The 25189-nt window shown below is 47.8% G+C and overlaps 1 protein-coding gene across 4 annotated transcripts in view; it reads left to right on the top strand.

The window, feature by feature from the left end:
- Positions 1-25189, top strand: part of CYRIA (CYFIP related Rac1 interactor A) — a 98729-nt gene that overhangs the window by 24787 nt on the left and 48753 nt on the right. Inside the window, exons 2-3 of one of the 4 annotated variants that reach the window (XM_074331710.2) lie at positions 15980-16021; positions 17651-17808. The gene's annotated coding sequence lies outside the window, so the exon portion shown is untranslated. The remainder of the gene's footprint in view (positions 1-15979; positions 16022-17650; positions 17809-25189) is intronic. The other 3 variants (XM_074331711.2, XM_074331712.2, XM_074331713.2) reach the window with 3 other exon arrangements.

Below are 25189 nucleotides of genomic sequence, written 5' to 3' on the forward strand. Positions count from 1 at the left end.
TGCTTATATCTACAGGCCTTTGCTTCTTGCGTTTCTCCTGCCTACACATGCCTTTCATCTGCGGCTGAATGCTATTTATTTTTTTAAGCTACCATTCAAAGATTATCAGCTGAAGTTGTTGGTTGAAGCATTGGACAAATATTTATTGAGTGCCTGCTTTGTGCCATGCACAGTTCTAGGCACTGCATAGATGACACATCAGTGGAAAGGAATTAGATAATAAATAATAATGATAATAACTCAGGTAAAGGTAGTAAAGTGATATTTATTGACTTCTGACATATTAGAAGCTCAAAAGAGCAATGGGGGGAAGTGGAGCAGAGAAAAGGGCATGTATTCCTATCTGTGTGGAAAGGTTTTAAAGGTAAAGCCAGAAGATTTCCCTGATAGATTAGATGTGGGGCGTGAAATAAAAAGGAGGCTAAGATAACTAATTTTGTCCTGAGAAATTGGAATGATGGAATGGGCGTTAGCCGAGCGGAGAAACATGAGTTCAATTTGAGGCCCTGTTAAGTTTGCATTAGACATCCCAAGTGTCGATTTTTGAGTAAGCTGTTGGTTGTTGCAAGCAAGGGAGAGGTCAGAGCTGGAAATAGGAATCTGAGATTTCTCAAAATGTAGATGATACTTAAAGCCATGAACTGGATGAGACCACCGAAAGGGTGAGTCTTGATAGAGAAGGGAGAGACTAAAGACCTGAGTGTTGGGGAAGGCCAGTGCTAAGAGTTTTTTGGGAGAAAACAGAGAAGGAATTAGTCAAGGAGACTGAGAAGGAGCAGACATTAGGAGGAAGAATAAGAGACCGCAATTTCTAGAGGTCAGGTAAATAAGACTCTCTAGAAGGGGTGATGACCCCGTTGTGTCAAAATTGCTGACAATCTAGGAAAGATGAAGACTGAGAATTGAGTGTTGGAGTTAGCAATGTGGAGGTCATTATGTCATCCACCTAGCACCGCAGCCCACCCAGCTGGCCTCCTCTCCGTCCTGTATGCTCCTTCAGTGATGCTTTTCTAGATGCCATGACCTGACCTGTGTAGGTAGCTGGGCCTCCCACAAAGTCGCTTCATGTCTGCCATCCTGGAGCCATCCTTACTAACTTACTCCTGTAAAGTGAGTGAGCTGCTACTACGTATCAGGACCTATCTAGGTAGAATGAATATGTATGTCTCTGGCTAAGATAACTAAACAAAGCAACTATATCTGACCGTGTCAGGAGAAAAACAAGGTATAGACAGAATCTGTTCTAGCAAAAGAAAGCGGTGGAGGTATAGTAAAGTGATGGGCGTTCAGAGGACAGGGACATTTTCCTTGGGGTCAAGGTTGAGTTCATGGCTGAAGTGACCTTTGAATTTGGTCTTGAAGGATGAATAGGATTTGCAGTTAAGGCGTTAGAATGGCGAGGAGACTGTTTTAGATGGGCAGAAATATAAGAGCAAGGGTACTCACGTGGGAGAGCTGGCAAGGTGGCGCTGAGCTGGGAGTGAGGCTATGGGCAGGAGGAAAAAGTATGAGGCTAGAATTTCAGCCAGGCCCTGATGAAGAGCGCCTTAGAAATTATTGGCTGGGCTTTATTTCTTAGCCAGTGGGGAAATCGTTAAAGGCTTTTGAGCCATGAAGTGGCGCAATAATAGCTGTGCTCCTTCAGGAAGAGTCATCTGGCTGCGTGTGCAAAACCATCCTGGAGAAAGATAATAAGGCCTAAATTAGGGCAGTGGCAGGGGGAGGCAGGGGGAGGGGCACTGAGAGACACTGCAGAAGCGGAATCCGCAGGACGTAGCCCTCCAGCGTGCAGGGTGTGTGGAGTGGAGCTCTGGCTCTGAGCCCTCCCTAAAAACCGCGCGAGCCTTGTTCAGTGCAGTGGCTTATGTGGTCACTCCCCCTGTCACCTCCACCCCCATCCTCTTCCAAACTGTGAGTGTTAAGCTTCACCTCATTAATGAAATGAAACTTGCTTATTTTTAGAACTCTGTGATGAACATGGTTTCTGCATTTAAGAAACAAAGCACCTCTGTGCATTTCAGGCGTCTCCACCTGCCCTGTGCCCACTTCAAAGAGGCAGTTGTGGAGACGCGAGCGATGCGAGTTCTGGTGACAGCCCAGCCAGGTCACCTCCAACCTCCAATCTCTGATTGGCTATCGCATCCGATTTAATAAATTGCATCTGATCTGATCGATTGCATATAGCGTTTTTGGGAATTGTTCAGCAAAAGCAGTTCTCAAAGACCAGGGAGGCGATTCATGGTGCCACCCCAACCAGCAGTGCCACAGGAAATGCCAAGTGACCCACATGGGGCCCAGGCAGCCTGCCTGCTCATTTCCTTCAGAAAATCCAGCCCCAGGAGTGTGGCTTTTGTACCAGAGGATGGAAACGTCCTAGCTGCTCTGTGATTCACCATCGGCCACAGTAGGCTGAGACATGGCAGGTAATGGCACCCAGGGGGCTCATTAGTGATTTCGGTGAGATTGGAACCCCCGGCTGTGGGGGAAGGGCCTGGCCTGCAGCCAGTCCCAGCATCCCAATTCATGTGGCAGCGGAGGGGAACAGCCTTTGTGGTGAGGCTGGCTTCCTCCTGAATTTGCCCATAAAAGGATAAAAGTGCTGCTATCTGGTCGGCAATGGGTAGGGTTGCTGACGATAAATTTTCTTTTTCCCCCCTTTTTGCAAGGAGTGTGTGTGTGTGTGTGTGTGTGTGTGTGTGTGTGTGTCTGTGTGCTCCTGCTTTCGCACAGTTTGCAGCCTATATGTGCTAACAGATGGATTCAGCCTCATCTTTTATCTAGTGTTACAGAAGATAAAACTGAAACTGGGTGATATGCTGCGTCTTCAATTTAAGAGAGAAAAATATTTTTAAAAAGCTCTTTAAGGGAACGCTTATGGTAGAAAAAAGTGGTCCAGAATATTGTCTGCTGTACTCAAAAGGCAAATACAGAAGATCCATTTAAAAGTGATTTCATCCCTCCCCCTCCCCGATGTGTCCAAAATATATGATCTCTGTGTCAGAAGTAGGCCAAGCTTTAAGGCTATCATGAATTATATATCAAGAGACATCATTACCCAGGAGTCTTGAACAAATGCCTCATGGTTTAAATTTTACAATTTCCCCCCCCAGTGGCAGCAATTTCTGTGTCTGCATTCTTCCTGAGATGGAAAAGGAAAGTGTTTTACAAAATGCAGGAGGCATTATGCTAATAAAGGCAATTGTGCAATGGTTGGAAACTGTCCCTCTGAAGGAAGCTTTTATCCCCCACACTGGCCTGCAGTCCAGGTACTTCGGAGGGCAGCAGTCTGCTTGGGAAGCTTTGTCTTGCCTGGTTTCAGCAGGAGTCGGACATCCACAGAGCCAGGCTGATTGAGAGAGGAAACAGATTAGCCAGCCATTCTGGTGCCCACGCTCCACGGCAAAGACCTAGTCGTGTCATCTGAATATCAGATCTGCTTTATCCACCTACGTATTCACTAGGATTCAAGAAAGGCTTTGTGAAAATAGTTCTTTTATCTGAAGTTGGAACCATTAACTAGATAAATAGGAAAGGTGGGGTTTTGGTGATTGGTTTTTTGGCCTCTTTACTGGATCAGAAAGCTAACCCAGAACACAGGCCCCCAGGACAAGGTGGTTCCCGGGCAGAGCACTGGGTAGGGAGGGGCCTTTCCAAATGCAACACCTATGGCTGCACTAAGTAGTCTTCTCAGCACCCTCCTTCCCACTCTCATTCTCAAGTCCCCGTGTGCTCAGCTGGGTCCCGTGCAGATTCCACACTCAGCTCAGGCATTGACCTTCCCATGAAGCCTTAAGACCAGCTTCCCTCCAGGTAGGTGAGGTTAGCTGCCCACCTACTACATGTGGCAGCCCTGACTTATGATGGGTCGACTTAGCAGTTTTCAACTTTAAGGTGGTGCAAAAGCGGTACACATAATAAGTTACACCAGGTACTCAGCACTTTATTATAAACTAGGCTTTGTGTTAGATGATTTTGCCCACCAATAGGCTAATGTCAGTGTTCTGAACATATTTAAGGTAGGCTAGGCTAAGCTGTGATATTTGGTAGGTTAGGTGTGTTAAACGCATTTTTTACTTATATTTTCAAGTGACGACAGGTTTATCAGGATGCAACCCCATCGTAAGTCAGGGAACATCTGTATTTTAATTGTTGTTTTATGTATTCGTTTGTTCTGGTCGCTCATGAGCTACTGGCAAACACGAGTGAGGTGCCGTACTTGGTTCTTAGAATCTTCATCCGCAGAGTGGAAGGAACGCAGGAAGCTGGTGATAGGCTGTAGGCTGGGCTTTGGTGGATTCTTCCTCCCTGGGCTGTCCCTCTGGACGCACCCTAAGCAAAGACTCACCCCACCAGGTAGACTTTGGTGATTGTCCTGTGTGCCGTTCAGGTGTGTGGCTGCATTCAGAACCCAAGATGAGCTCTCAGCCACGGCCCCATTCATCACCTCTGCGGTACTGTGCCCAGCTGACACATTTAAGAAGGAGGTGGGCCCCCCACATCTGTGGGATTTCATCTAGCACTGAGTCAACTCAGTCACTGGGGAAGAAGCAGGTCGTTAGGGTCAAAGGCACACAAAGCTCAGAGTCAGACAGACCTACGTGAGAATCCCACTTCTGCCAGTGATAGGCTGTGCAATCTCAGGAAATTCATCTAAACACTGCGTCTTTGTGTTAGCATCAGTAAAATGAGAGAGGGAGATGTTATGTGCAGCTATTTTTCAATAATGAGGAATTATTTTGTAAAGTATTTCGCACATAAAGGATAGTCAGGAATATTGGCCATTATTGGTATGAACAAGGTCAAGCTTGCAGTCCAATAAATCAGGAAATTATTGATAATACAGTGAAATCATTTTGCCATTATGAAGAAGTTATCATATTGTTGCTTTAGATTGTACAAGTTTCAATTTAAAAAGAAAAGAATTTATTTAAGGCACAAGTGTTAGAATCAAAGAAATTCATTAGCTGGTTGGCCTTAAGCACATTTCTTGACTTCTCTTAGCAGGGGCTCCCTTCTCTCCATTACGGGCACAATAAGACCCAGGTTGTGGGGTCGTGGATGTGAGGACAGAATGAGAGGTGAGGGAAGGAAGGGGCCAAGCTCAGCCCAGGATAGAGCCGGTTCTCACAAAGTGGTTGTGCTGAAATGCATTTCCCTGAAGCTGTCGACTTCATTCTGTGGCTCCGGGTCCTACCTGGATAGGAACCAGCTTGTGCCTCAGCTCCACGTAAGCCCTGTAGTTGAGAGGTGAGAAACCTGAACAAAAACATTCTCTGGGCACTCAACGTCGCCGAGAGTCGCTAAGAAACGCTGGGCAGGCCTGGGGCAGTCCGTCTCCTCCCCTGGGCCATGGCTCTCATCCATAAGTGAAAGGGGCAGGCAGCCAGTGGCTCAGGTGGCTCCTAGCTCTGGCATTCTGTGAGTCTAATGTGTACTTGAGTGAGTTGTCATTCATAGACCAGGAAGGGCAAAATGATCCTCATTATTCTGCTCGCAGTTCTGGTGCCTGAGAAGCCCCCGGGTCCTGCCCCATGTAGAATTACCGTTGAGCCCTGGGGCTTTTAATTAAAGGGCTTTGCAAGTCAGGCGGTTTCTGGGAAGATTCAGATCTTCAGGGAGACACCGAGGGAAGTCCTCTGTCCTGTAAGCCACTCCTTGAGAAATCAGCTGCCGCTCCCCGTGTGAGGATGGGGAATTGTGAGGCTCGCAAGGGGACTTCCGGGAGGGCTGTGGTTACATGTCCCTCACAGCCCCGCTGACTGTCCTTGGGCCAGTAGTGTGCTGCATGTCACTGCATCTGCCCTTGTGAGTTGTGCCAGACGCATTTGATTTTGATACGGTTCCCCCTGGTTGTCAACAACGCCTAGACTATTTCTTACCCGATGCTGTTTCCACTTCGGGTGGTTTGTGCTAAATGTATTTTCAGTCCCCAGTGGTACAAGGATGAAAGGATTGTCTACAAAAAAGTGGTTTCTGAATGTGTTGGAAGCAGGGCTGCCTGCTGTGTGTTAACAATTGCCTCCCCGGAGGAGGGTTTGAAAACCTCACCTTTCAAGATGTTTCAACTCATATTAGAAAGTGACTTAAATAAAACTGCTCTTCTGACCACCACTGCTGTGATCGCCAGGCTGGTGATTATTTGTCTAACCCAAGTCTCCAGGGCTGGAATGTCACACTGTTTCTTCCTGTTACCCTCCCAGAGGAGGTGAAATCACACTTGTCAGATTCTTCTACCTAGGGTCACTCTGTGTGCATGAGGGGCTGACACACTAAACATGGGCTTGCGAGACAGAGTGCATTATGGTTTCAGCTGCACCCGTTTGCTCTTCTCATAAACCATTACTGAGCACCTACTGTGTGCCTGGCACCATGTTAGGGCAAGAGCCCTGACTTATTCTTGCATTGTCACCCTGTAGCAAACCTCACAATATTCTGTACCATTGGCCCCCAGGGTTCCTGTGAACTGACCCAGTTTCCTTTATATTCATCCTGGATGCCCATGTGTTCAGGAAACTTGAATCTGCCACTGTTTGAATGTCTTTAGATCAGGGTTTCACAATTCAGCACTACTGAAATCTTGGGCAAAATAAGTCTTTGTTGTGGGGACTCTTTTCCACCTTGTAGGATGTTTACAGTATCCCTGGATGTCAGTAGCACCACACACTTCAGCTGTGACAACCAAACATGTTTGTAGATATTGCCAAATACGTCCTCATAATATTACATTTACCAAAATGTCCTTCTAGCCACTGTCTTAGTTTATGTAGTTATGTGTGAGGAAAGCAAGGATTTTTGCTCCTCTTTTACCATTAAGGCAACTGAGGGCCAGGAAGGGCAGAAACTTGCCCATCACACTGAGTTGGGAGCAGAGCTATAGCTACAATTCAAATCGCCTGCCTTCCCAACCCAGCGTCCTCATGGATCCATTTAGTGGTATGCTGGTAAATGTTTAATAACTGATTCTCCGGGAAAAACAAAACCAAAACACACCTGATTAAGATGTTTGCTAATTTCATGGTGTAAATACTCCCACCATGGCTGGTTTCTACTTACAATATCTTACTGAACATGGGGTTGGGAAGAGTTATGTATAAGTGGCTCTGGTGAGCCAGTGTCAGGTGGTTTCAGGATGCCACTGGATCCACGTGTGCTTTGCTCAAATATTCGTCTTGCTCCCCTTGGATCTTGTTCCTCCACCCATCCTCCTTCCCTCATAAACACACACACACACACACTTATTACTGTGGTGTGTGATGGGGAAGCATTAGCCTAGTAAGGGGTTTTGCTCATCTGCTGGGAGAAGTATAGCACTGTTAGAGTAGAATTTCCTCCCTCCGTCTTCTGTTAAATGCACATTTCTTTTCATAATCTTTCCATCTAAGGGGTTGCAGGAGCAGAAGGGCAGCTGTGGTCTTAGGGCCAAATCCATAGGGAGTCATCAGTAGGAGATCCTGGATAGAGTGAACCTCTGGGCAGCGCAGGAGGTAAGGGCTGTTGCTTGTATCAGTTATGTTGAGTGTGCAGTGCTTGTAGGTACAAGGTAGTGAGGACCAGCAGGTTGTTGGATATACAATGTTAGAGCACAGGAGACGGGGCTTGGCTGGAGTTTTGGTCCGGATAAGATCTGTGACTTCTGTAAGCCTCAGCCTCCACACATGTGCAAGGAGAAATAATACCTCCCCCTCCACCCCACTGTTGATGCAAAGAGCAAATGCACTATCTGATGTCTTCAGAAACCTACTCTCACAGTTGATTGTTTGGTAGATTGACTGGACTTATCAAGCCTAAGGATTTAGCTGATCTTGTGTTTTATACCTTGGCCATGGTTCTGTGCCGTATGCTCCTGGCCATCTTCTCTGTAGTCCAGCATTAGACCCGAGGTGGGGGTGGTCTGGGACTGTGGGAAGAACCCTTCCCTGGTTATCACGTGACCGGGTTTCTTGTCCCACCTTTGGTTTCTTGTACCAACTCATTACATAACCTGGGAGAGTAGTTGGTGTGACTGTAATGTGTGTAACCCCGGAGGAGGGGCGGGAGCATTTGGATTTGATCCTGGAGCCAGTGGGAAGTACTTGAAGGGCTTTAAGCAGAAAAGACACATCATCGGATGTGTGCTATAGAAAGTTCCTTCTGCAGAGCTCTGGGCAGAGTCCAGGCAGGGTGAAACCCAGTTAGGAGGTTGGTGCAACAGTCCAGTCAAAAAGTGATGAGGTGACTCGTGGGTGCTAAATGCTGGGTGGCTCAGCTAGAAAGTGCTATGAGAGTTCAGAGACGGGAGACGTCAGTGTGGACTGGGGTATCAGGGTAGTATCAGAGAAGTATCAGAGAAGTATCAGAGTAATATAAGAATGGTATCAGAGTAGTATCAGAGAAGACTTCATGGAGAAGATGACGCTGCAGCTGGCCTTGACGGATGATAGATGGCATGGAGGTGTCAGGCTGGGCTGCACAGCTGGGAAAGAAAACAGGAAGCAACAGTAAATCACACTGGGCTTAAATGGAGAATGTATATAAAGGATGGTTCTCAATGCGTAGGGACCCGTCATGGAGGGACTTGAAAGCCAGGCTTAGGAACATGGACTTTGTTAGAAGGGGCTGGTTCTCACAGAAAAAGTACATTTCCTAGAGTTGGTTTCTGTGGGAATCTTATCGCTGGCATTTCCCTGTTCGCAGCTCCCACCTTGCTTTTTCTCATGGTGAGGTGTAGGGTGCTGGGACCCTGGTGAGAGGGTGTGTGATTCACCCCCTGCAACCCTGTGCTGGTGGGGAAGACAGGATCCTCTGGAGTCCTGAGGATGAGTGCAGCCCTGAATGTTGACCATGACTCCTGATTTGCCTCGCAGCAGGGACCCAGGAATGGGAGCAGCTGTGCTATTGTCTCCAGGCAATCTCCAGTGTTTGTCTGCCTAGGCTGGGGTGACGTCCTCGGCAGTATAGATAAGCCGGCTGCCAGCTGTCGCAGGTACCTTCTCAATCATTCTTCCTCTTGTCAATTCTGACTCTGTCCCTTACTAAGAATAATAGCAATTCCCTGTTTTCTCCCGCACCTGCTTTGTGGCAGTGTGTCTGGCTCTATCCACGGAGGGGAGGGATGGCTAACCTTGTACTGTCTGAGTGATACGGGATTTGCACTTTCTGTGAAGTGTTACAAAGCATGGTTGCTGGGAAATGGTATGAGCTAGATACTATTACCTCTGATGCTCATGTGAGAAAACTGAGGCTCAGAGAGGTACAGCAACTCACCCAAGGTTGCACAGCCAAGAATTGATGGGGTGAGCGCTAGAAACCAGGGATTCGTGGACTGCAGCATATTCCTGTTGGATTTGGGTTGGGGTATTCTACAAGAGATGCTCCATTTTCATGGGCTTTTTAGAGGAAGCCTGCCCGGTAAGAAAATTGCTTTCACAAATGGCAGTGTATGTCACAGGTGAAGTTCATACAAAAACACTTCCTTGAAGGACTCTTCTAGACATTGAGGGTCCCAAGTCTCAAAGTCCGCTTCATTATCCAGATGGCAGTGAGTGACTTGCCCGATCTTAGAGAAATTTAACATCAAAGTAGAAATGGGAGTCCAGATTGTCTGCTGCTCGACCCACAGTGCTCTGCCTTCTATCTGGCCTCATGGTGTAAGTGGGGTTTCTCTAGAACACTCGACATAAGCCACCCAAGAGGGGATGTTTGTTGATGCCAATCGTGGCCAGGGGCTGCTGGGGAGCCCACAGGTGGTTTGTGGCACTCTGGTGGTGTTCGCCATGGGAGACCCATGTCGTTTTGGGGAGATGGGTGCTGCAGGGTTTCACGGATCTGCTGGAGCACCCCCGAATCACAGGCAACGTGGGCAACAAATAATCCAGCCATTGGCTCTCAGATTGCGCTCTATGTGATCTGTCCGCGGCACCATTTCTTAGTTTATGACTCCTAGGCAGCACTAGCGTTGAATTTCCAGAACAGTTATTTAACTGACATTCCAGGTCAGTCCTGCCCCACTTATTTAGGGGCAGTCGTATTTGCTGAAGTTCAAATAGGTGCCAACTACTGCACTGGCCACTTTTAATGTTGGGTAACCCTAAGGATTCCTGAAATGGAGACATTGTTCCCATACTAGAGAGGGGACAGCCAAGGCTCAAAGAAGTTACAGCTCACAGCTGTGGGGCTTGAGACCCCAGGCTCTTTCTGCAGCTCCGTCTTCCCACTAGTACTTCAAAGGCATTTGCTACATGAGCTTACTGTTGGACATCAGGCAGCGTCAGGGCACGGAAAGTCATCCACAGCCTGACACCGGCCTCTTTTACTACTGTGTTCCTGCCACCTCTTTCCTCCCCACCAGCCACATTGAGCTGCTCACTGTCCTCAAGGAAGCCAAACTGTACAAATTCAACCCTCAACACTGGTCATCTGTGTCAGGCTCGGGGCTGGTTACAATCAGCCCGTAAAGAAAAGTAAGACGTGCCCCACCTCTTAAGGAACTTTCCATTCAAAGGCAAAGATAAAACGTGAACATCGATAGCTATGGTGCTTTAGAAGAGAGAACTCACCGCATCTTCAGTGTAGTGCAAAGAAGCCGGCTGGTGCACATCATTGTAAGATCTGCATGTGACAGACTTTGCAGCTGAAGACCAGAGAGAATGAGGAACTGCAGGTCACCCGGCCCCGCCAAGGCCAAGTTGGAGGTAGACCCAGGTTTCCTTGCCCCCCTATGAAGCATTCGTGCTACATCAAAGTGTACCCCGAGTTTGTATCACCGGTGATGGTCAGGCACGGCCACTGCAGCCTGAACTGTGTTTGTTTCTATCTTGTTAAAAAGCATTTTTAAAATTTTTCGATTACAATATTATATTAGTTTCGGGTTTACAGCATAATGGTTAAACATTTACATACCGTACGCAGTGATCACCCCCATAAGTCTAGTTCCCACCTGATACCCTATGTACTTATTACAATATTATTGACTCTATTCCCTATGCTGTACTTTACATCCCCATGACTATTATTATAACTGGCAATTTGTACATCTTAATCTCTGTCATATTGCTGCCTGCCTGATGGAGACAGGCGGTGTCAGCTGCTGATGCCTCAAACCTGTTAAGTTGTTAAGGCAGCTTGCAGCCCTGAGAAGTGAGGAGGGAACATGAAAACGCCCAGGTTGTCTGAGATTTCATTGTACTGATGCTTGGGGTTGTCAGAAAAACGAGGTTCCTAAACTGTCTCCTCCTCCCCACCCCAGAGAAGGACCTGGTGTAACAAACACTATGAAATACTGTCTTAAAGACAGGGGATCCACCTGGCACTTTTGTTCAGTTGAAAACCTAGGTAGAGTTTTCTGAAGTCATCAGCCAGTTTGACTGGTGTCCTCCTGCCATTGACATGGGGGCACTTACCTTAATGGCTGTTTAGGTGGGAAAAACATCAGGACAGATGTTAAACCACAGCCCTGGGAAATTGAGCAAATAGGAGCTCAGGGGTAGAGATCTGGGCTCTTCTGGTTCTGCTACCACTCGCCACTGGCCACTGCCCTCGCAGCCCGTGACAGATCCCCCATCTGTGTGTGAGGGGCTGGCTTCTCCATTGAACTTGGAGTTCAGTGGAGATTGAGCTTGTGTTCAAATGTGTGCTTCCCTACGAACTTGCTATTAAGCGTGGGCTGGGCACTCGGCCTCTGCATCACTGTACAGTTCCTCATCTGTAAGGGGTGCTACCAGGAGTACCACCGTTTCGCAGGATTGCTATGAGGGCTGAGGGAAATAGTCACGTGACGTGCAGCGTACTGCAAGTGAGGAAGAGTGAGAGTCTGTGCCCTCATGGTCATCCAGTCCCTGCCCTCTGACAGTCTCCGATTGCCTGAGCCCAGGCCACTCTGGTCGGTCACCATCAGGTCTCTAGGCTGTGCTCGCGTCTGGCTTCCCACTGTGGGTCCCCAGCATGAGAGCCACATGCTGAGATGGAAGAAACCTGGAGAACTGTGTTCTAGTCCGGCTTCTCCACCTTCCCCACTGGCTGAGTGCCATTAAACAAGTCCCCACTTTCTGCAGAGCTCAGGTAGATGTCCCTGAAGAACATTAGTGATAATAATGGCAGTAGTGGGTTGAATGGTGCCCCCCCAAAAGATGAGTCTATGCCCTAACCCCCCACAACCTCTGAATGTGACCTAATTTGATCAAAGGATTTTGCCCATTTACCAAATGACATCACTTGCAGAAGCCCCTTCACAGAACAGATGGAAAGCCTGGCTGTGTTACTGCAGGAGGGGCCCCCAGGGCCTGCCACTGAGCCCCTTCAGCATCTCTGGGGCTCCTCAGACCAGTGAGCTTCTCTAGAGCTGTCAGTTAGTCACTGAACTAGAAGCCCTGTGATTCTCCGTGACTGAATAAATGCAAAAGCGGATGGACTAAGGCCTGTTTCTTTCTCATTAGCATTTTACTTTACCTGTGTGAGTTTGATTCAAGACTGATTTCCTGGTTTCAAAAGAACAGCAGATTCTTTGGGAAAGGGTGAAACAAAAGGCTTTAAGTGCTGTGTGCGTCCTCCCCAGGCAAGTGGGGTGAAAGGGGAGATCTTTGGCCAAACAAGCCCAGCTCTGCATCTCTGGGCAGGGTCAGTGCCTGCTGGCAGTGAAGAAAGGCCAGGCCTGTTCCGGCAAAACGCTGCCCTCTGAGGAAACAGGGTCTGTGTCTTGTCAGTGGCCTGCTGAGTCTCCAGGGGGTCTGGGCAGTAGCTGCTTCCCACACTGGTTGCCCATCCAGCTGCCTTAGGTGGCCTTAGGAGAGCCACGGAGCCCTCACAGGTGGGGGGCTGGCTGGTTATCGGAACAGATGTGCATTCAGGTTCTGGGTGCCAGGGCACAGGGAACCCAGCAGTTCTTTAAAAATACATTGCTAAAGGTAGTCACACCCTTGCTTCTCAGATCATAGCATGACTGCTTTATAACCAGGTTGTATCGGTCTGTTTTATATATAAAGCTTACAAGCCCAGTAGATTTAGAAGACATTCTGATGAGCAAAGGAAGAGTGAATCATTGCCAAGGATATTTATGTGGATTAGAAAGCAGAGGATTGTCTAGGAGACAACTGGACAGAAAAATAACTGGCCCCACAGGACTATGGATTATATTAGGATGACCATCTATCCTGTGTGTCTTGGACAGTCCTAGTTTATGCCTGTTGTTCCAGTGACGTGAATGGTCCCCTTTCTACTCTCAGAAGCATCCAGGTTGGGATGATAAATCACATGGTCACCCGAATTGTATGTGACCGTGTATATGCACTTAGTATAGATATAATGTGGGTCATATAGTTAAGTACAAACCTGTACCTGTGTGCTTTGCAGCTCAGAAGTTGGTTGTGGGTTAACAGCATTGCACCATCACAAGTCACCATTTCACAGCACGTGTGGCTTACGGTGGGTGAAATCATGAGACAAAATGTCACACAGGCCATGCTTCAGATCCTTTCTCTGGGCCAACTAGCTTTTTGACTTTTAGGAAATTACTTAGTGAATCTCAACTGTAAATTAGAAATAACCATAGAACCCTCACAGAGTCAGTGTAATTACTAAATAGCCCAGGGAAAGCATGTAGCTTATTTCCTGACACCTAACAGGCTGCCAACAAATGGCGGCTGCCATTATTATTATTATTATTATTCCTATTACTATTCAGTGGTACTGGGGGTTTAATCTCTCCATCTCTAAAGTGGTGAGGGGTGATCCCTGCTCCCAGGTCTTTGGGAGGCGGAAACCAGAGCCTACTGTCCCTGGGAGTGTGTGCAGTGTTCACGGTGGGCACTGCAGGCAACATCTCGCTTGCCCACCTGCCCAGTGAGTCCCTCCCCCACTGACATGGGAACTGAATTCCTAAGACACCATCCCTTCCCTTCGCCCTGATGACTGCCATCTGTGGCCCTCCCTCTGGCCCCTCCCTGGCCTAACCTACTTCCTCCTCCCAAGAGTGCTGCTGTGTAAACACCAAGGCCAGGACGTCATTGACGGGTGCTGACTGCCCCTGGGGGGCCACCACCCAAAGAGGACTGGGAACCAAATTCCTGGTCCTGCCTGCACAGCACCTCTCAGTATTCCCCCCTGGAGAGGTGCCTCTCTTCCTCGGTCGTCTGAACGAAGGTGTTGTCCGTTCCTAGTGTTCATATTTGATTCCCTGTTTCTTTCCACTAATGTGCCTTTCTGCGTGCCTCAGCCTTTCTTTTTCATTTTAATGTAACTGCTTGGGGAGGGAGAATTGCATATTGGTCTGCATTCTAATCTTGACTCTGCCACTCAAAAACTGAATCTCTTGGATGAGTGCCTCAGTTTCCTTCTCTGTAAAAGGGGGTGAGAACAACGCCTGACACACTGTAGGTACATGATACATGGTAGCTATCTTGTTATCTAAAGACCTGCCCATTTGTGTTTCTTCATGTCAGCCCGTACGCTTGGTGCTGAGGGAAAGCGGCCACACAGAGGTTTCCAGCCTCAGAGTCTGGCTGTGCTGTTGCTTTCCTGAGACTTGGAACAAGCATGGTCCACCGTGGGCTGCAGGTTTCTTACCTGCTCAGCTGGAGGTTGGGAATGTGCTCTTCCAAGCCCTTTAGTTCTCTCACCATCTATCTTGCCTTCTTTTCAGTTTGCCCCTGCTCTGCCCTCCGACTTCCAGAACCTTCAAAAGTGGAAGACACGCAGCTCGGTTCTAAGCTATTCCTTAGCCCCTCCACTAAATGGGGTGGGGGTGGGGGCCCACAATGTAGTGAAAAGGTCACAGGTCAGTAGACTAGATATGAGGAGATGCCTAGTCTCATCCCAGTTCTCTTGTGTGACCCTGGATAAGTCATTTCATGTCTCTGGATTTCAGCCCCCCTCCCTTTACATAATGGGATAATTACCCCTCTGCTTTGTGCCCCATTTAAAATGACTGAAGAAGACAAGATATTGAAAAACATTTTGCTGGCTGCCAGGTGCTATAGAAGTGTGGAGTTCTTATGGTCTCAGGTGGTGTCAGTCCCCTCCATGCAGCAGAGGGACCGTGACGACATCTCTGGCCGTCCACAGCTGCTGGCGATGGAAGCAAATTAATATTGATGTGCTGTGAGGTTGTGCTGCATGTGGGGGCCCGAGAAGGGAGTTGTAAGTGTCTTTCCCTGCTTGATCTCAGTTCTCTCGGATGGACATCTGGCCTGTGGGTGACTCAAACAGGAAACCACTAGCCATCGGTCAGAAAGCTTGAACTCCTCTCAAAGACGTGCTTACTTTTTGTCACTCTGTGTTTGTTTAGATGGTGGGGAAATAATTTACAAAATCAGGGCCAGGTCCTGCCTGGTAGGTCCTCTGTGATGGAATCTATAGGATGGGAGGAAGTGGGATATCCTGAGGGCTGAGTTAGGATCCAAGTTATACAAATACAAGTCCAGGGACCCTTGCCAGGCTGGTGACATCAAAACTCACCAGAAGCTTTGGCCCCTGCTCCAGATGGGGATTGCACTTTTTTGTTAGCTTCTCCAAATACACAAGCAGTTTAGGGAACCCCTGGGTGGGTGGGACCGGTATCTGAGGGCTTGCCTGTTAGGGGGCTGTGTATTCCCTACACTCTCCTGGTACCCGTCAGGAGGCTGTAAAGTGTGATTGGTATTAGTATTAAAGTATGACTAGGTTCTTATTAGGATTATCTGTGTGGTTGTTCAACTTACCAGGTGATGGCCATCCTTAATGATGGCTGATGGGAGTTAGGGAACTTGTCTATAAACAAGTAGATTGGACGAGATGGATAGGAAAGGATTCTGGAAGTCTCTCAGAGACATGGTTGAAGGAGACTCACCATTCTACTTGCCAGACTTTCTTAGTTTCGTGGTAGAAGAAAGCTGAGCTCAGTTGGGTGAATCAAGTCCCAATCATATATATGAAAATGGGTTATAACTTTGAGAGTGTTTGACAAGGAAAACAGGGGATGGGATGGCACCCTCTGATGCTCGATCACTTCAACAGATTCTCTTCTTTGCAGGTTCTTTTGCGGCGCACCTGGCCTCCCAGCCACAGCCACGAGGTGAGAGATGTGGTCTTCCCACAGGGTTCTGCTTTGGAAATTCGCCTTGCCCAGCGTCCACACCCAGTGGCCGTGGGAAGCAGCCCCTGTGTCGGGGCTTCGGGTTGTGCTCTGGGGTGAGAATGTCAGGGCACCAATCCTGAGTCTCTCCCAGCTGCCACCATGACATGCTTTCCCCAAATCCAAGGCCAGCCCCACAACTGTCGGCTCAGAAATCACTTTCTCAGTCACGCCAAGGACTTTTCAAAGTTGCTGTGTTTTCTCTATCATTTCCTTCCCTCCCCCCTTCACTTCCTGTTTTTTCTTCCTCTTTCTCCACCCCCACCACATCTCTCCAGCCATGGCCCTTGTTGTCTGACAACAGGAACAAAGCGTGGAGCATTGATAATCATGATTTCCTGACTGACTGGCCCTCATGGCTGCTGAGAACTGGAGCCAGAGCTAGCCTGGCTTTCTGGGGCATGTGAGCCCCAGCTGGGAGCGCGGCAGGAAGCCTGGCCTTTACACCCCGCCCCCGTCTGAAAGAGAATCTAATAAGAATAACCCTTCATATCCTTACAACAATTTGCAGCTTCCAAAGAACTTTCTCCTGCATTCAAGCTAAAACAATGCGAAACTCCTAGTGTGTTGGCTTAATAACGATAGTCCAGTGTGGATGGACAAACAGATTTGGGAGTCGTATGTGTGAGTTTGTTAATGGTTCTGCTCTGTATCCTCTTTATGACTCTGCAAATCATTCTAGCTCTGAAGCTCGGTTCCCTAACCCTTTGGAAAAATGAAGTTAGTGGTACCTCACAGGGAGTTTTTGAGGACAAATTAAGAACATATATCTATAAGAGTCACATGGTATGGCTGGCAGATACTTTTTGCTTAATAAATGCGAGATCCCTTCTTTGGTTTTGGTTGTCTGTGCAGAGGAATGGCTGTTCAAACGTATGATAGCCAGAAGAATCACATAATAAATGATACCCATGGGAGGAGAGTCCATGTCTGTTACTGTGTTTTCCTGAAACATGGAGACAGAAAGGAAGAGACAGGGAGGACCGACAGAGCTACTGGCTGGGTGCGCACGTGCCTATTACGGAAAAACAAAGCCCACCCACCACTGTGCTCCTGGGTCACGCTGTTTGTTCCATAACAATATTTTTCTAAGGGGAAACAGGGAGAACCACCCCAACCACACTCCATGAGGTGGACTGTTTTACTGATTTAGCTCCCAGCGTTTAAAACTGCAAAAACGACAAAAACAGCAATCTGGAAAAAGGGCCACCTCCCTTTTTGAAAAATCTGTTAAAAAACAAAGCAAAACTTCCCATTTAGGGTCAATAACCAGTTGTTTGAGGAGTCAGTCTGACCATGTGGCTGCTTTTTAAAAAAATTCCAAAGGCCAGAGAGTCAGAGACCCGTTCTAATCTGGATTCTCCGCCCAACTTGTCGGATCCTTACATGAGCCTCAATTTTTCTCAACTACAAAATGAAAGCATTAGACAAGGTTATCTCATTGATTTCTTCCAGCCCTGGTTATCTGTGATTCTGGAACTCTCTTTACTTTCCTTACAAAAATGTATCATTACTAAAGGAGAACAGGAAATGGCCTCTCACAGTAATATGACTCGCTTTCCCTTTTAGCAGATTGCCACTCACTTAAGGACAGAGACACCACAGGACTCAAGGGGGCCACGGCCCTGATTTGGGGAGCCAGACGTGTCTTGGCGTGACAGCGCCTCAGCGGGTTCGTTCCATCGTAGCCTGGATTGGTGAATCTGAATCAGAAGCGGCATCTCCAGGTAAGAAACAAGTGACTTAGGCGATAGCAGAAACACAGTGATACCCACCATTTTTAGGGGGCTGAGTATGTTATACGCATGCTTATAAAACACGTGAAAGGATTAAGGAGGGTCATTTCACTGGATTTGTCATCTTTGATTGGAAGCCATGCCTCCTAACACCACATACATGTAAAAGGAAGAAAAAAACAAAAACAAGGACATAATTAATAATCAACATGCATTTCAAGGTCACTGTGATTTTGAAATGGTTAACAGTCCCTGGGACCCATACGTGCATTCCGAGTGGAAGTGTTGCTGTCTTGAGACTTTTGACTGTTTTGCCATGAAATAGAGTAGCTTAGAACTATGTGCAGGAGGGGAGCATATTACAGCTCTAGTTGTAGGTTGCTTTTTGCTTCCAGAATTGATGTTGGATTAGGCACAATCGGGGTTCCTTTCTGCTCATACTGGCCGTCGCGATTTAGATGAGCAAAGGGAGAAGGTCTTAAGTAGCCAACCTGGGACAGAATTTAGGTCTTGTGCAGCAGTCTAGCTGGCATCTCACTCGCTAGAACATTTTTGGAGACAAATTCAGTTCATGAAGTTGTCACCCAGGAGGACTTGGGGAACACGAGCTGCAGGTCACCGTTCCCCTCGCCCTCTTCCCTCACTGCCAACGCGTTGCTTCTCTCTTGTTACCTCCTTCTTTTCTCACCTCCTCCCAAGCCGTTATAGACACTTCGCTTATCGTCTATAAAGAGGGGTTCACGTCTGTTTGAACATCTTTATTTGACTTAGATGTGACATGAGCTGATATCCCTTCCTGATGACTAAAGACCTACTGAGGGTTCAGCTCCCTGGGCTCTATTATATCGACGCATCTCCTCTAAGCTAGCCCACAGACCCACGCATTCAAGATCTGGAATCACAAAGAGGTACCAGTATTATGGGACGGCCACACGCTTGTGACCTTCCCTTGCTGATGTCACCTGCTGTCCCCCTCCTGAAGCTCTCCTTTTTCATCTAGATATCTTGAGTTTTCTTGAAACTAAAACCAAAGCCTTTTATAAAGCGGAGCACAGTACAGGTGATATTTAAGGTGTTTCCCAATTCTGAGTTCCCAGCATCATTTTATCCCAGACTTGTTCCTCATACCAGATTCTCATTCTCCGGGGAAAGGGCTTTACCTTGTGCTCCCTTTCTTTCTTCCTCTTACTGTTTCTTCCCCCGGCGTGGTCCCTGAGCAATAGCCTACTTCAGAAGAAGGAGATGAGGTTTGAAATTAGGCAGACCTGACTTCAAATCTCGGTTCTCTATTTATTGGTTGAGTTATTTTTGCCTGGGTGGTTTTAAATTCCTGATCTTCTGTTTTCCATCTATAAGGAGGAGACTATGTTGTAGGCTTGTGGTGAGACTCAAAGGAGGTGATGCATTTGCATAGTTTCTTGCTTATATTAGACCTTAAAAATTGTTTGCGTCTTTCCTTGCCCAACCTTATTTATAGCTATTTAAATATACCTCTTATTCCCCCATTGGCTTCCATTTGAGCCTTAACCCTAAAATCCAGGGACCGGCCTTGGGTACACACACTGCGTGTCCCGACTAGTTACAGAGGAGAGGAGCAGTTAACAGGCTTTTGATTTCAGAGCTTGTCTTCAGGGGAAGCCGTCGCTCACATGTCCAACTTCAGGACGTGCCCCTCTCCCAGCACCTTGACACCGTCCTTTGTCCCATGAGGTGTTCACTGAAAACTGACTCCCTCCCGCGGCTTTTCCACTTCAGACCAGCATAGTCCCAAGACCCAGAGGAATGTCCCGGCAACTGGGATCAGTTGATTTGGGGACAGGTGTTGTGGTCTGGTGCTCAGCAAGACAGTTAGCTTCAAGTATGTGTGCATTCAGGATCATGGCACGGCTTTCTTCCTCGTCGGTTTGCTCTTGTGGGGCATTCATTCATCCAGCCAGCCACGCATTCGACAAATGTCTGTGGGGCATGTGCCATGTGGCAGGTGTTCTTCTTGGTGTTAGGGATACAGCGTGGACCAAAACTAAGTTCCCACTCTCGTGGAGCTTGCATTCTGGTAAGATCGGAGAGTTGTCAACAGGTGCTAAAGATACATGCATGCATCATACCAGGCAGTCCTGAATGTTATGTAAAAAAATAATAATAATAAAGCAAAAAAAAAAAGTATATATATATATATATATATATCAGAGAGCTAGGACGCTGGGGGAACAAGCAATGCTCTTCTATAGGGTATGAGGTCTGGTATTATTTCAGCAGGACCTGAACAAAGTGAGGGCGCGAGGCCAGAAGGAGTAAAGGCTCTGAGGTGGGGATGTGCTTGGCGTTCAGGAACTGCAAGTGGCCAGGAGGACTGGAGCAGAAGGAATGAGGGGACAGTGGAAGGACACGAGGGCAGAGAATAGTGGCCAGATCCTGCAGGGCCTCATTAGCCCCTGTAAGAACATGGGTTTATATGTTCTGGCTGGCTTTTCTAGAGATTCTTCTACCCTCTTCCCCGAGCATCTCAAAGGCCCCACCCCTAAAGCATCCTAAGCAGAAATAAGGATGGGTGTTCCTGCCTAGTAGAGTATCAGCCATCCACTCAAAAACCTGCACTGGGCATGAGGTACTGAAACTCTGGGGATGAATGAGACTTGGCCCCATCCTAGGGTCCCAGGGTCTGGCGCTGGCTCAAGGCTGCTTGGGGAAGATGTATCGGTAAATTAGGTCAAAGTGTTCTAATTTTGTCATTGTGGAGCCAATTTGCTAGCGTGGGATTTTTCCACTGGAACCTCCCATGGGTCACTTCTACCAGTTCTCCTGGAATTCACTCACCTAGGCCTTTGCCAAGACTTGCCTTCAGTGTAGAGGGAGGATCCGTTCACTCAGCAAACATCTGAGTGCTTGTTGTGTGTCAACGCCAGTGCTAGATTTGGGTGATCAATGAGAGCTGGATTCAGCCCTGCCCTCAAGCTATCTGCGGTTTTCCTGGGAGACCTGCTAGTGACCTGCCAACACACACGTATCGTTGTTGTGTAAGAGTGAGTGTGAGCAGCCCAGAGGAGGGGCCCCAACCCACACTGAGGAGCAGAACCGGGGAAGCTCCCAGGGGACATGCTGTCTCCACTCAGTCCTGGAGATGAGGTGTCATCTGGCAGATGGAGAGTAGGGGAGGGAGTTTCTAGGCAGAGGAGAAGCATAAGCAAGGGCTGGCCTTTGGAGGAACTGTGTGCACTGCCATCCACTGTGGCTGTGGAAAGTGAGGTGAGGCAAGTCTGAGAGATGAGGGACTCTTTCAGAGAGAGAAGCTGGAAAGGTGAATGTCAGGCCAAGAGGGTTGAGTGTAGCTTGAAGACAACTCAGAGCAGGTAAGAGTTCTTTAAGCAAAGGTTGGTGGCCTGATAAGATTGGAGTTTTATGAGGAAGCAGAGGGCCTAAATGTGTGTGACACCTGGTTCTTTAAAGTGCTTATTCATACCCGTTTCCTTGTTAATATTATAAGACCAGTTTCCTCTGCTATAAAGCAGGTTAATGCAGATGGACTGAAGGTGATGCCTGCCGAGAGTGGATGAATCCCCAGCCATTTCCACCACCGAGTGTCCTTGTGAAAGTTAAATGTTGACAGCATTTCACGTGTAGTCTTGGTACACAGATTTCTGGGAAATGGTTAGAATATGAGTCTTGTTCCTGATGGGAGAGAGTAGCTGGCAAAAGCCCAAGCAATTCTAGTAGAAATCATGGAATGTAGGTCATGATACATTTTTTGTTAGTCAGAAAATGAATGGGTAATATCCATCTTTTAACCGTCTCTCTGTTGAATACTAAAATAACAGTGTTCTCTTTAGAAATGTACGCATTCATTAAGCAGATACCTGAGTACCTACCACGCGTCAGACACTGTGCTAAGCCTGGGAACGTCAAGACAAATCAAACACGGTCAGCCCCTCAAAGTTCATAAGCTTGTGACAAAGGGACAGGAGCCAACAGTCCCAGGGGCAGATAGAGGGTAAGAGCTCCAACATGAGCAAAACGAGGTGGGTATAGAGAGGGGCATGTTCTCTGCCCAGGGGAGTCGGGGAAGGGTTCCAAGAGGGACATATGAGCTGGGCATTGAAGGATAAGTAGGAGTTGGGATCTCAGAGAGAGAGAGAGCAGAATAGCACTCTATAAATAAGGGCCCACACGCAATCCTCTGTGATGGGTGGGGAGGAAATTGCCAGAGTGATCGTCAGGCACAGATAATACCTGAACTCTGCTTTTTAAAAATCCATTAGTAGCCACCCCCTCATCGTCCCACCTTGTTCCCAACAGTGACTAAAAATAATTAAAGTGACTAATTTGAGTTGATCCCTTCTCCGACCCCGTGGAGGTGTCAATGAGCAGAATAGGATAAGGAGGACTAAGAAAAGAAGCAGAAAGAAGAGGAGGGGGAATCCATGTCCATCATCCGCAAACACTGATTCAACAGCCTAGCTTGTAGTTAGCTCTCTAGTGGCAAGACTCAACTTTGCAGAGAACTGGGTCTGCTTCTTCACCGTGAGAACTTGGAAGAGATTGTTAAAACTCTGTCTGTCCTGCCTTCCTCTTGGGAAAAATATGTCTTGGAAACAAAATAATATATTTTATATATATATATACATAGTATATATATACATAGTATATGTGTGCATATATATATAAAGCATATATATATACATATGCACATGTACATATGTGTATGCTATATATGCGTGTGTAGATATATGTCTACACACATACATATATATGTTATACATATATATATACATATATATATATATGTATATATATGTTAAGATTACATCTTAACCCAGCACACAGCCTGGGGCCAACAACCTCCAGTCACACGTGCCGTATGGAAGATGAATGGGTGGGTTAGAATTGCCCTTGCCATCCTGCACACTTCCCCGGATGAGCCCAGGTCTATGCACTCATGATACTGGAAGGTCACAGGTGCTCCAGGAGGGAGAACTGGTGCCAACTACAGAAGTGAAAACTGAAGCTCAGCGAGACGGAGCAGCTTGTCTAAGGCCCACATCTACTAGGTGGTCAGGATTCAAGCTCTCTTCTAATTGCCTTCTCCTCCACTGTACATGCCGTGTCACCGTATCTATAAATAGGTGAAGCTTCTGGTAAACCACTGAGGAGCAACGAAGACGCTCTCTTGGTCGTGGTCCTCACTTAGAGCTCCACACTGCAGAGCTGCGCAGAGTAGTGACGTTCTGTGGTGGGGTCAGGGATGCGTGTGTCTAGATGGCTTCTCCAGACTCCTCAGGTGCAACATCTTGCCCTGCACATGTCTCCTCCCATGCTTCCGGGGACGGGGAGTTCACTACCTACCAAGGCAGCTGGTTCCAGTTCCAGGCATTGGGCACTTTCCCTCCTCACAGAGCTCTCTGAACCTAACCATGTGTCATTCTGCTCGGCTTAAACATCTCAGCAACAGCCAGCTAAGGTGCAGGGGCTTTGCTCTGGCTGGAGTCTCTGAGAGACACAGGAAGCTCATGACACGGCCTCCTTTCCGTTTCTCTGGGAGAACCAGTCGCCCCCACCAGAGCCAGGGCGCTCTTGTCTCTTGCGTTGGAGGATCTGTCGGTTCCTCTTGATGGATTTGGCTGAGTAGAAGTCACAGTACCTGATTTCATCTTGTCTCCATCTAAGGAAAGATCTCAACATGAACTTTCTCTTACCTCCTTCTGTCTAGAACCCTGGCTGTACGCAGGGGAGTAAGCCTTTCCTTTGCAGATATTAGGTAAAGTTTAAAAAGAAAAAGAAAGAAGAGAAGAGAAAACAAGAGAAAGAAAAGGGAGGGAGGGGAGAGAAGGAAAGAAAAGGAAAAAAAGAAAGGACAGATGGCTGTGGTGTCTGGTTAAGTTGGGTTCTAGCCCATGCTCCGGCACTGACTCACCATTTGACCTTGGACACCCCTTTCCCTCTCCATCATCACTATGAGAGAGTTGGACTTGATTTCCAGGTGCTTCCATTTCCGAACTCATCCCCAAGGACAGTCTTTGAATCCTACTGAATTCCCATGTGGTCCAGCAGGACCCCTGTGTGGGGCTCATATTTGCGTCACCACCGCCAGGAAGCCTCTCTGGAAGGTGACAAACTAGACCCCTTGCCTCTTCATGGAAGACCAGGCCTCCATCAACACAGAACAGCTGATGCAGTTCACAGAGTCAGAGGAGGCTCTGCCTGCACCCACCCCACCCAGCCTGTGCCGTGAGTCCTGGTGTAGCCACTGCCCTTGTCTCATTCCTTTGTTCTAGGTCTCTAGCTCCCTTCAGCTCTGTCTTTGCTTTTTCTCTGGGTTGGAGAATAGGAGGAAAATCAGTGTGGGGACTTTGGCTTGGCCCTAATGGTGAGCCTGCTTTTCCCTGTTTGAGCCTTGTAAGCTCAGGTCCCCAGGATGGAAATGTCACCTGATCTGGATAGAAAGTAAGAAGAAATCCAGGGGTCAGGACCCGGCTGCAAAGTGGCAGAGGAGTTGTGCAGAATTCTTAATGCTGGAAGCAGGTTTGGAAAGCGGTTCCTCTGAGGACCTCCCCTTGGCTGTCAGTGCCCCCACAGGATCCCCTTCTTTCTCTGTTCCTAACTGCTGCTGGTCAAGGAAGAGGGGCAATAGCAATTTCGATTGTCTTCAGTGGCCATCACATGCAGAGGAAACGTGGTGACATTTGCAATGGCCCATGTCCCTAGTTATAAGGAATGGCACATAACAAGTATTGTGCATTGGAGTGGACCCCCGGTGAGGTTTGCTTCATTGTGCTCATTGTGAAATGCTGTGGCACGCTGTAGTTAGGGCCCCGCCTGAGCCACGCTGCCTGGGCTGTACCCTCCTCTGAGCTGGGGCAGGCTGCCACCTCTCCCGGTCCCCAAGTTCCTCATCTGCAAAATGAGAAAGCCAGTAGCTGCTGTGGTCATTAAACGAGCTAATATGTGTAAGCACATGGAGTGGTGCCTGGCCCATAGAAAGGACTCTGTAAGTGTTAGCTATTTGTATTTTCATCTAAAGCCTCAGCTGAATTTTCTATTAAAAATAAGTTTCTGGGATGTGTTGTGGGTTCAGTCACCTAATGGCTGTTTATTAAGTATCTCCTGTGTGCGGAACGAGTCTTAGATGACAAAGGTTCAAAGCTGAAGTCAGCAGCAGTGATAAATAGTCAGATGTCACTAGTGTGTGACACCATTCAAACAACTAAAGAAAGCATTTTAGGAGACCAGAGTCCTCTCAGAGGAGCTGGGAGGCCCAGGGTGGGGACGGGAGCAAGACAGGGATGGAGGCAGGAATGGGGGCAGACGGTGGGTGGAGAGAAGATGGAGGAGATGACTAAGGATTGCTGAGGGACAGGGGAGCCATTCTGAATTGGAGACA

Source organism: Rhinolophus sinicus, chromosome 2, assembly GCF_057876585.1.
Source record: "Rhinolophus sinicus isolate RSI-liver-muscle chromosome 2, RSI-T2T, whole genome shotgun sequence".
Lineage (NCBI taxonomy): Eukaryota > Metazoa > Chordata > Mammalia > Chiroptera > Rhinolophidae > Rhinolophus > Rhinolophus sinicus.